General features: G+C 27.5%; 1 long non-coding RNA gene and 1 pseudogene across 1 annotated transcript; one reads left to right on the forward strand and one right to left on the reverse strand.

Moving 5' to 3' along the window:
- Nucleotides 1-272: 272 nt before the first annotated feature.
- On the reverse strand, nt 273-2,261 carry LOC114074930. Its single transcript, XR_003575304.1, has 3 exons — nt 2,077-2,261; nt 1,750-1,982; nt 273-615 (listed from the first exon to the last, which is right to left on the reverse strand). It is a non-coding gene; the product is annotated as an uncharacterized LOC114074930 (long non-coding RNA).
- A 4,011-nt stretch (nt 2,262-6,272) lies between these two features.
- Nucleotides 6,273-12,188, forward strand: LOC107003937 (annotated as a pseudogene).
- The last annotated feature ends 1,047 nt before the right edge of the window (nt 12,189-13,235 follow it).

A 13,235-nucleotide genomic window follows, 5' to 3' on the forward strand; every position in this document is an offset into this window, starting at 1 on the left:
TGAGTTAAAATTTATCTTAAGACTTTTTAATATATATATTTTTAGAATAGATGTTTCAAATGTATAATTTTCAACTCAACAAGTTTTTCAATATAATTGTAACATACACTTCAATGTTTTAATATTTTAAATATTTTTGATACAATATATTGAATTGTTCCTGTTAGTAAAAAAAATATTTGCTCAAATTTATGTACATTTCTGATTGATGATGATTTAATAATACTGTTTAATTATTAGAATTTGTAAATTTAAACAAATATACATTCTGAGATTAAAGAAATAGAATATATTGATATTAAAAAGTCAGACAAAATAACATTTTAGAGAAATACTCCTACACTTATTTTAACGTATCTTGAAAATAGTAAAAACAAAAAAAAACATTGTGTATCTATTGATACACAAAAACTGTCGCATCATGGTCTGATGATGTCAAATGACCCCTAGACTTCAGTGGATTGTCATTATCACTAACATATCAAGCTTCAGCCTTTTCACTGCATATTTTCATAACTATGTTGCATATATTAAACGGAGATAATCAAATACAAAATAATTATATTATTGGCGCTAAGGAATTCAGCAAACGCGGCCACAAACAAACCACAGTCCCTACAAAATGCAAAAGATACATTATACAAAATAAATTGAACATAAACATTAAAACAAAAGTTTATAAAACATATAGTGTGTCGCTTTCTTGGTGAATAATGTCTTGTACATGTTCAACCAGTAAAGGGTGCTTTCGTCTCAAAAGACTTTCAGTTTCCTTGTTCTTATAAGCATCAGTCAGTTAGCTCCGAATGCTCAAAAATTGTCCTAGAGGTAAGTAGGCAACATTAAAGATAAATTTTAAATATTGTTCAAATAAAATTTTCTCCTTAATTTAGATGTTGAGTCGTAGACATGTATTAGCCTCTTTTTCAAAACAACAACAATCAATACCCAATGAAATTGTCCATCACAATTCACCGAAATGTAAACATAATCTACTGAGTGCTACGACAAGCAAGAATCTCAAAATTATTAACAATGTTCATCAATGACCGCTCGAATCCAGATACAACAAACTCAATCCATATATACAACTTCAACTCTTATACAAAACACATGTTGTATGTTCAACCAAACCTCAAAGAATGTGTAGGAATTTATTTTATCTTGTATATCACATACTATAATGAGACAAATGAACAACGATTATTGATATACAAAAATTAAAAACATGATACAATCTGAACACTAAACAACTGAATTTACAACGGTTATTATATTTGTGTCAGATGCATAATATTATCATTTGTGTCTATTACACACTATACCTAAAGAAACTTATTTTTTTATTATATATGATAAGTCGGGATTGATACTTGAATAAGAATTTACAAAAGAATGTATGTCTTTAGTTGAGAATAATACATAATCCAGTCTGTTACAACAATATTTACACATTGATACATTGAAAAGAACAATTGATTTTTTTGTATTAGTTAAATAAAAATTTTGAGAACAACTAAACTATGTAATTTTGTATCATATATGTAATATGTTAGTACTTATATATAATTAATTTCATCTAAATCTTACAGAATATTAGACTTTTATGTATTAAAAATAAATTATATATAGTGATACATTCAAAAATGATAACAATAATCTACACTGATATTCTATCAGTAATGTCAAATTAATAATTAAATCGAAGATTGAACATAAAAAATATAGAAATAGATCAGAACTCATCACCTTAGGTAGATTAGGACGAAAAATTGAAGATGACATGTTTCTACCCCTTTTTAGGGGATTTTTCAACCTTCATTTTTGAAGAAAAAGACACATTCTTCCTCTCCTTCTCAATACTCACGTTGGCAATTACAGGGGATCAATGCAATTTCATTGATCTATTCTCAAACCAACTTGCGTCTTCATGGTCATAAACATGATTGGTGTTAGATGCCATTATCTGGGTAATACCTATACTGGAAAAGGGAGCATCATCATAATGAAACAAAATTTTGAATCAAGAAAAAAACCTATTAACTATGAAGAAAAGTAATGAAATTGAAATAATACCAGAAGGAATGAAAAATCGTTTGATTGGAGAGAGAAATATCTTGAAATAAACTGATACGATTATGAGAGATAAAATATAACGTAATTTGAGGAGTGAAAAGTGAAGGAGATAGACATGAGTTAGCAGATGTGAAATTATGTATCAAAGATATGAATTTCATAGAGTAAAAAAGAGATTAATAAAATATATAAAAAAAAAGTAGGGAAAATGAAGAATAAGGTAAGTTAGGTTGTGTATTAAAGTAATTTTTTCAATTAATAAACCAAATACATCTTCTTTTACCTTGAACTTTTGCTTATTATTTTTTTCGTCTTAATTTATGTGATACTATTTGACTTTTGTACAAAGTTTAAAAAAGAAATAATTTTTAAAAAAATTGTGGCTAGAAATATTCATGGATCATTTATGTGTCTATAAATGAATGAGTTCTTTAAGAGTATAAACAAACTTTTAAAGTTAAATATTAAAATGTTTGTGTGACCAGGAACAAACAGACCTTATATCAAAGGGTGTCATCAACACTACATCGTCAATTTTTTTAATATTATACATGTAAATAAATAATTTAAAAAAAAATACATGATTACTATTAAAATAAATCATAAATTCAAAGGAAGATAACTAATCTTGCTCCGTTGGTTTGGCGCATGGCATGTGCTATTAAACAATCCACGTGAACTATAATTGCATTTGTAAGAATTCAATTGAACATTCATATTTTTCTTTTCATCTTTTTAGTTCTAGTCGGAATTTTTTGAATTTATTCATTATTTTTTTATGAATTTAATTTTATGAAAACTTATTGTGGAGAATTGTTGTTTTTATTTATTTTTGTTTTATTAGTATGTTTTAAGTAGTTTTTATTACTATAAGTCTATAATGTTGTTATATTGTTTTAATTGTTGATATTGCTCACAGAAAATCCTACGAACACCACTAACGATTGAACCTATAGGTCATTTCATTGGGATTAAAATTTTGTTAGTGAATCTTTAATAGCTAATCACGTATAAAAAAGAATTGAGAATATATTTATCACAATTCCACAATCTTCTCTGCACCGTATAAGCAAAAATGTAACATGATGCTTCATCTTTTTATGGATTAATATTTGCTCTTTAATCTATGAAACAAAAGGGCCCCTAAACACACTATCCAACAAGAGATATGTAATGTATACACAAATAATACAAGTTCGATATTAGTTATTTTTTTTATCAACTACTTATGACGAATTATGTTTGAATATCCATAATCTCATTTGCGGGGTTATATTGGTACATTGTTTATATTTAATTTGTTGAGTTAATCCTGATTCTTTCATAGGATATTTGTCTTCCTACCTCTATTAAATTTTAATTCATTCGTACCTTAAGTTTTATTTAATAATTTTATTATATATTTATATAATAAATTTCATATGTAGTTTAAGTTTAAGTATTGTTATTTTATTTATTATTTTACATATTATTTTGCAGAATTAGAAAAAAAGTAACAACAATATTTTTGTAAGGTTAGGAAAAAGAATAACAATTAAAGATGTCCACCCCTCCCTTAAAAAAATAAAATATTGATTGAAAAATTAAAATATGAGTATTTTAATTTAATATAAATAAAAATTTAAAATTAATTTTTGTAATAAATGTATAAACTAGTTTCTCTCTATAAAATAATTTTAATATTAAAAGTATATTAATACTTGTGCTTTTATCGTAATTTAATTTTGAATAGCATTGTTTTAAAAAGATTTTTCAAATACAATTTGATTATATAAAATATTTTTTCAAATGAATTAGACAAACACAAACTATTTTTCAAAAATATGTTTCTGAAAGCTATTTTAAAAAATGTTTTTGACAATAAAGCAATTTTTAGCAATAATGACAAACAGACAAACAGACTCCGGATAAAGATCCGGTCAAGTATAATAAGGTCAAGTAATGTTCAATGGCCTTATAAAATTCATGTCATGTGTACTATATAATAATTTATGGTTGAGATTCATTTAAATTATATACTTATCTTAATAATAAATTTAAATTATATACTCATCTTAATAATACAAACAACAATGTTGTCAACTATTTTTATTATTTTAAAACTATCAAATAAAGCAACCAAGTGTATCCAAGCTAATTTTTCAAGGAAAAAAAATTAAGATTGACGGGTATGCGGATCGAAGTTGACGATAAGACTCAATTTGATAATGCAAATACTTTTAATCAGGTATATTGAATTTTCTTTTTCAATCTTTATTTATTTTTTATTTTTTTTTTAAAATATTAGCTTAGGTATACACTTAATTGTTTTATTTGATAGTTTTGAAATATAAAATATTTGACAACTTTGTTATTTTTATTATTAAGATGAGTATATAATATAAATGAATCTCAACCATAAATAATCATATAATAAATATGACATAAATCTATAAAGCAATTGAACATTACTTGATCTAATTATACGTGACTGAATCTTTATTCCTTATTTATAATGGCTAGTAAAGAAAAAAATTGATCAAAATCAGATTTGGAGTGAATTTAAATATGATTGTGAACTTTTATAAATTGTGCATTCTTTTCTTTCCACAAATAATAGAATAACATCTACAAAGTAATTAAAGAGCTTTGCTTTGGGAGAAATTATATTCTCAACACATTTTGCATTTCTAATTGTTAATTTTTTAAATATGTATGTTACTAAAAATATAGTGAATTAATATTAATTTATTTGCGTGCCTAAATTTGAAGACAATACTTCCTAATAGTATTAGTTTATTTCAAAAAGGATATGATATATATAATTACCATAATCTTGACCCAATAATGTCTGCTAATCTTTTATGGAAAAGAAATAAATATGAATATGTACTGATTTAACTATAAGAACCACTCGACATATGACTCAAAAAATATATTTATTGGTAAAGATGAATTCCATGAAAGTATTATCGGTGATTTCATGATCTTTCTTTCTCTTGTAACTTTTTTCGTTTGATAGATTTGATAGAAGATGTTTGTCGAACATTTTAGTGATTTCAAAGTTTATATTGACGCTTTTAGAGCGGATCGTAAAAGCTGATAAAATTTTTTTGGTACGTACTGTACTTTAACAGTGTTCAACAAAGACAAATAATATTTATAATGAAGTCTCAATTCAAATATTTTGATGCAAATGACTTCTTAGGGGCGAGAACTTCTACTACTGCTATTGCGAATGCTCCTCACACTTATAAAGAAATATTTAATGAACATATCCCAATAAAATCAAAAGATAATAATTTTATGAATTTTATTGATTTGACCATGAGTTTGCTAAATCAATTCAAAAATTAATATGTAATCAGTAATTCAGCATTCTCAAGCTGAATTTGCATATGATAATATATGGCATACTTTCTTGACCTTTTTTTTTTTTAAAAAAAAAAATATACTCTGTCAAATTTCTAATCATTCAATGAGTTAAAATATTGTCTTTGGCCTTCCTTATTTTATTCCATCTAATAGCTTATCATCTCAATTAGTTAACATTTTTTCATATGCAATGTGTATGGGTCATTAATTTGAAGAATATAAATACTAATTGAATTTGTATTTAATATTTCAAATTTGTGAAAACTACTGAGGGGAAATGCTACAGCACTGTTTGATGAGACATTTTGTGTTGGTAAAAGAATTTCCAAGGAAAACAAAATTTGTTGTTATCATCATTTTAAGAAAAAAGATATCACATGTGGGGATTCTAAAACAGCTCTAAATATAATATATATTTTATGTGGAAAATATTAAAAATCACGAAAATAGCTCTTAAGGCGTGTTTATGATAATATCTTTAAAAATATGTCATATATTAAAACGTATCTAGGAAAATATGTTTATTGACCAGTTTTAAATTGAAAATGTGTTTATTGAACAGTTTTAAGATGGAAAATATGTTATTGACCGATTTTAAGTTAAAAAAATTGTATGACATCTCCAAATTTCCTTTTTGGGAAAAGCTTATTAAGGCAATTTAATAAATATGATCAATGTCATAATTGGTATCAAAATAATGGCAAATGAAGAAAAAGTTATTAAATATTACTAGTAATTACAGGTAGAATAAAATAAATAATATGATTTATAGTTATTATTGAGATATATTCATTATTTAGAGATGTATCACATCATCTTGTCTATATCTAGCTATATAATTTATGGTAGTTTTTTCTCCTTATGAGGGTGAAGACGAAGGTAAATTTCTTCTCCACATATTCTTTAAATGTGTCAGATGTATTTCTAATTAAATCTTTTGACTCATATTTTATATATAAGAGCTTGTTGAATTCAAGATTATATACCTAAATCAAGTGAAATATTCTTAAGGACATCGTCATCGACACTCAAACGGTAAGTATTTCCTTAAATGAGGTCATTTAAGATTGGCTCACACTCATAATTCAAAGTAGACGTGTTTGGAAATTCAAACCACCAAAATATCATTTATATAACCACGAGAACTACAAAGTGTCATGCATGATATTCCCGTTTTTTTGTGTATAAATTAAAGTTGAAATTTGAAAATTTAAATTTATGAAATTGTCATATTTTGAAATTTGAATTTATGTTTGAACATACATTTTACTTCGAAATAAATTGAATTTTTGTGACTGAAAGTGAAAGTTCTCCAAAAAAAGAACCAAATTTTGAAACTTGAATATTTTTCGAAGATAGATTTTCAACATTTAATCCAAAGTTTATGACCAAATAGTAGATTTAATTTCTTCATTGATTTATTAGGGCGAAATCTTAGGTCTACCTCTTTTGTCTCGTTCTAGACCGCATAACTAGATTTTTCAATAAAAATTGTTTTTTGTGCCTAAACATTGAGTAGTTGAATATTGGCATCTTGTTAGTGCTTTAATCCCATCTTCTTTGTTTAATTTCTCTTTTTATCTTGAATTACCAATTGATTCTCAACTCTATGTTAGTGCAACTCTAATTTCCCTCCTTGTTAATTGTGGATTTAAATCAAACGATTAGTAGTCTAAATCAGATAGAATTTCTAAAAATCCAACGTAATTAGAATACAAATTAAATTTCATTACTTTGGCAAAAATATTCCTTTTCACGACAAAATATAGACATAATTTTGAGTGTGAATTAATCGAGGTTCTCACAAGTTGGACATATACAAAAATGTCATGTCTCTCTTTGCTACCCTGTTAAAAATGAATCTTTGACCTATAATTGGTAGAGGATGGATAATGAGGCACAAAATGTGCAAGATATACACCTCATTCTTTCAACCAATGTGGGACAAATTAAAATAGGTTGATTGAAAATATTGTGTGCATTGCCAAGTGCCAAGTATGTAGTCACGCCTCTGTCTTCATTCCTTTGTTGTCAAAGGTGACTTTAAGCCATAAAAAACACGACTCGTATAAGGAGGACAATTAGATGATGATATTCCAGTTGGCTTTAGTAAACCATCTTATCTAATTTATTAGGTATGAACATAATGAAATCTGTCATCGCGTTTAATTCGAATTTAGCAGTAATACAAGTAATAACTTACTTGTTTCAATTCATGTGATAAAATTTGACTCACTTAATTATAAGAAATATCAAAGATAATTGTTGAAATAGCTGATTATAAATATGAATGTCATAATATTTATATAGCAACAAAACATTTATAATTTGTGATCTTAAATATTAAATAAAAGATTTTAATTTATTTAAACCAATTTATTTATCTAAAATTTAAATTACTATAAAAAAATATAAGTGAACAAAAAGGTTGCATGTTTTCAGAAAATGAGATTTTTCCGAAAAGGTCACCTTGACGCTTCTATAAATACGATGAATTTCCGGGTGTGGTGTATGTAAGAGATATGACACTACTTGGGACTAACTCAACCCCAAAAGCTAGTTCATGAGGGGAGGATTTCGAAAGTCAATATAAGGAGACCATTAGCCCATTCTTCAACCAATGAACCCCCCCCCCACCCCCATTTACGTCCAAACTCAACTGACGCGCGAGCCAGTAGTAGCCCAAACAATGTTGAACCTATCTTTGATATCATGTAAAGATATGCCACCTAAACGTAACTCAAATGCAAAAAACTAGCTCATGAAGAAAAGATTTCAGAGTCTATATAAGAAGACCACTACCGGTCCATTCCCCAATCAATGTGGGACTTTTACCCACTCTATCAACGTATTCAATTGCTAATAGGTTTCAGGCTTTATCGTATTTTAATAAAGAAATTCTTGTAATCCTTATAATGCTTGAAAGAAAGTGATTTTTCACGCCTCAAAACCATAATTTATCTATTATTTTTTTTGTAACTCTAATTATTACGTGATGAATAAGAGTTCTATATGATAATGCATCCTTCAAATTAACAGACCATAGACATAGTGACATGGTACTTCAAGCTAAAGGAGTTTGTGTTTGAATGGATTCAAACTTCTGTTTAATGTCATCATATTTCCTTCAGCTAAATGAATATAATATTATTTCACTTGTTAAGTTATCTAAACTTCGATGCGTATTCTGTTTTACTACTTTGTGTTTCCTTCATTTTTTAAAGGAAAGGAACCAATGTATATATGGATCTTTATTTTAGAAAGAGTTGAGCATGTTAATTCTATTCTAATCAATATGTAAGATATATGTTAAAGAATAATCTTAATTGGTATCGCGATCTTCGAAATTCAATCAAAACATCACTAGGTGGGTAAAATATTGGATTCTTGTCTAAGTCACGTGGATCACAAAATGAATCTATAGTTTCAAGTCCACTAGTTGATTTCGAGAAAATCAAATCAATTGGAGATAACAATCGAGCCTTGCTTAATTAAAACCCCCAAAACTATTGTCATCAAAACTAATTTACGCAAGAAAATGCTGCACTTTCTATCATTATAATTGTTCAACTTAATTTAATAAAGAAAATGCAGTGTTGTACTACTAGTTGATAATTCCGTATTTCTTTTAGTAAGTGTTTTAATTTGATTGTTTTATACCTTTTGTCACTATTATTGTAATTGAAACTTAATATGGTAATTGTATTAGTTGTAACACCTTATCGTGGGATCCCAAAAAAATCGATGAAATGGGAGAAATCTCTCGTGCTTAAGGGCATCTCCAATCCTATCCTCTATTTTACTCTTTAAATATAGAGTTCTCTATTTTTCATACTATTAACTCCAACTCAAATCTCTATTTTACTCTCTAAAAAAGAATTTGTTTTCTCTCTCCTCAATATTATATTATTATTTGTTTCATTCTTATTTTCTAATTTCATGATATAAATCTTTTTTTCTTTTTGAAAATAATCACTCTATAATCTTTTTAATACAATTTTTTTTCAAATTCTTCATTCGATACAAAATTATATTTTATTCTAAATAACATAAATTGAGATAAATCTTATATATAATACATATTAGCGAAGCATTAAAATAAAAGTGAAATCATTAATGAAATATAATTGTATCATAAATGTTGTATAATCATAAACTTTATTTTAAATTTTATATAAATACTCAACTTTCAAGACTATTATGTTACTCTCATGAATGTTCTATTAATGTATTAAAGAGTTCAAATGAGCATTTTATCCTTATTTTTGATGTGTAGCTAAAAATTTTATACATTAACAATTCCATCTTTTGTCCAATTATTTTATGTACTAATTTACTTCCCATATTTCATTTTGATCTATTGAATCAAATATTTTCATGCTATTTAAAAAGTGTAATTTAATAATTTATCACTATAACATAAAAAGTAGATAGTTTGGATTATCATGTAAATTTTGTGCATAATTCATAATGAAAAATAATCATAATCTAAATTACATAGTTAAAATTACAAAAAAAAATTAAAAATCAATAATGTGTTTTAGATATTACCTAGAAAATAATTACAAATATTAGAGACTTAATTAACAATCTTATATAATACAAATAATATTTTAATAGCTTTAAGTTACATATTTAAAGTTACATAAAATTGATTAATTTGACAGAAGTAGTATTAGTTTGGCGGAAATAGTACTTGTAAATGTTTAACTACATTAGAAAATAATTACAAATGATAAAGATTAAATTACTAATATAATTAAATAATATTATAATAATCAAAAAGTAGAATACAGAGGTGAATAGTAGTTCTCCAAATTTGGGGAACTACTATTCATTTCTCTATAATTGAAGAATAGAGAGTTAAACAGAGAGTGGTTGGAGAACCTATTCTATATTTTACTCTTAAAATATAGAGATTTAAGAGTAAAAAAAAGATAGATTGGAGATGGTCTAAGACATGAGAATAATTGAAAGGCATATCCATTACGTAATTTTTCTTAGTGCCTCCTTGGTTCGGGATGAGGGTAGTGTAGACCAGAATAAGAGGGAGCCAAACCAGCGAAGGCCTTATCTCATGCATTTTATTCTTTTTTATCACATTTTTTGGGACAAAGCGTACACAATTGTAATTTTTGAAATATGAAGTTATGTTTCTATATGTATTTTACTTTAAAAAATAAAACTTTTGTGAGTGACAATGAAACACCCTCAAAAAAATAGGGTTGAAGCTTGAAAAAATTTTAAAGACAAATTTTCATAATCTAATAAAAAAGATCTGGTCAAACACTATTTCTTTTGCCTTGTACATTACACACTCCTCATGAGTCAGTTACAAGCATCACGTGACTCAGATATAAGACAATCCTTGTGACTCAGTCATATGCATTAAGTGAGTCAGATATAAGACAGTCCTCGTGAGACACACATTGCACTGTCCTCGTAATTCATGCATTAAAGTCCTAAAAAAAGCATTTCTCCACTTTCCCATCCATTCCTCAACTGCCGTCACGGTAAACAACTTTCACGGAGCTTCCTTTAGGAAGTCTTCTCCCAACAACTATAAGTTCATCCAAATGATTACTTCCTCATATGAATTATGCCGTCTAGTAATTACTTTCTTCATCTTCCAAATCTTGTTCTTTTTCTTTTTTTACCCTCCTAGGAACTTCCACCCCTTTTTCTCCCTCCAAATCTTGGTTTTGCTCACAGATTCCAACTTTTTTTTAGTGCAAGTGTAATTTCAATCGTTGTTAACTATTGACTTAGATCCAACGATTACAATACTTTTATATGGGTCTAACTGAATGAAATTTCTCAAAATTATCATGTAAGAAGACAATTTCAATCTCTCGATAAAAAAAAATTCCTTTCACGCCCAAGAATAGACATTTGGAGGATTCAACATTTGATAAACCAAATATAAGAATGTGTTAATAGAAGGTAGCTAGTACATGTAGAAGTAATTAGTCACAAGTTGAATATATATAAGGAACTGTATTACTTTGATACCACATAAACATTGAATAATAGCCCTTATTCAACAGAAGGAGCTAGCTTATGAGGCAAGAAATTTACAAGACCTACAACTCATTGTATCAGTTAACATAGGAGTGTATTTTGTATTGGCTTCTGTGTGTTCAGTCCAAGATAGATGTTAAACTAATTATGTATATCTATGATCTGTCAGTATGAAACTCAATTCAAATTTCTTTTGCACACAAGATTCCAGTACTATTTACAAAAAGACATTGCAAGAACATGTTAAACCCCGTGTTTCTTGAGGCTCCCCATGGAAAAGCATGGGAGGTTGAAGTGGAAAATTCTCAAAGCCTAATTTGGCTAGCTAAAGAATGGAATTATTTTTGTGTCTATTACTCAATAAGAGTTAGGAGCTTATTAGTATTCACATATAACCCTCGTTCTCACTTTGATGTCACTATATATGATCAGAGTACAACCAAAATTGAATATCCAATAGATCAAGAGATGGAATCAGATGAAGAAGAGGAAGATATTCTAGTCATCCAAGCTATGCTAATGTAATTGAGGAAGAAGAGGAAGATATTCCATCCCTCCAAGCTAATGCTAATGTACTCGAGGAAAAATAGGAAGATATTTCACTTAACCTTCAAGCTAATGCTACTGCGATTGAGGAAGATATTCTAGTTAGCCTTCAAGCTAATGCTTATGTAATCGAGAAAGATATTCCAGTTAACCTTCAAGCTAATGCTAATGTTATTGAGCAAGGTAAGTAAACATCTTAATTGTTTTATTAGCTATTAAGTGAATCTATTTAGTAGTAATACATTGCATTCAAATATCTTTTTCACGAAATAAGGGAAGGCTATGAGGAGCACGACCAACAACCCAACATTAGTATCGGTAAACTAACTAGGTATTTTATAACAACGATCTTAGGTAATACTTCCAATCAAATACGAGATAGGTTAACCTCAAAATATGTATAGGATAGCTTGATTAATTCCTTGAACCAAACAATGTCTTAAAGAATTCCTTTTTATATCTTATTCTAATGAATTGCCACCATCTTTATGATTTTTGGTTAATCTACCGTGAAATATATTTTCAAGTGTAGCGTTCAAGTAATTATTGTGTGGTTGGATTTTTCACTTCCTGTACCACCAACATGTTAGAAACATTCAATCTCATCGGGACGAACTACAAAACATGCTTTACAGTTAATCAATTTTGTTCTATCTAATCCCTCTTTCATGACCACTTATTTTTCCAGCATAGGAGGCCAGAAATCTTTCTAAATGCAACTAATTTGATGATTGATAGGAGTATTATTTTGCTACAGGTAAAACAATCAACCAAGAAGAGCACTGAGGCAAAGGTGATCCCAAATAGAAAATCAGAAGCTGCAGCAGGGATTGGAATTACTGAGCCAGATATTGATGTCTCTTCTGCGGAATCGAATGATGAGTCCAAAAAATATGTGATCATTTGTTTAAAGAACATATGCAATATTTTCTAGGCTATTTCTTATTAGTTATGGTTTCTTAAGATATTTCGAATTCTTAGTGAAGTGTTCTATTAGATATATGAATAATATAATGTTGTTGCTTTTTTGGATCATCTAAGAGTAGTGTTAAACAAGGTTCTTCCCTTTATCCCCTTTGTTGAGTTACTGAGCCATTGTCTGTGAGGCCTTGGTTCCTTTATTAATTGAAGATCTATGTATGTTTTGCTATTCTGAAGGAAGCCAATTGTTAAACTTCTAACATAGGGTGATGATAGAGTAATTTCATGGAAGATTATTTCTTATTTTTAAAGTATAA

This window comes from Solanum pennellii, chromosome 11, assembly GCF_001406875.1.
Source record: "Solanum pennellii chromosome 11, SPENNV200".
Taxonomy (NCBI): Eukaryota; Viridiplantae; Streptophyta; class Magnoliopsida; order Solanales; family Solanaceae; genus Solanum; species Solanum pennellii.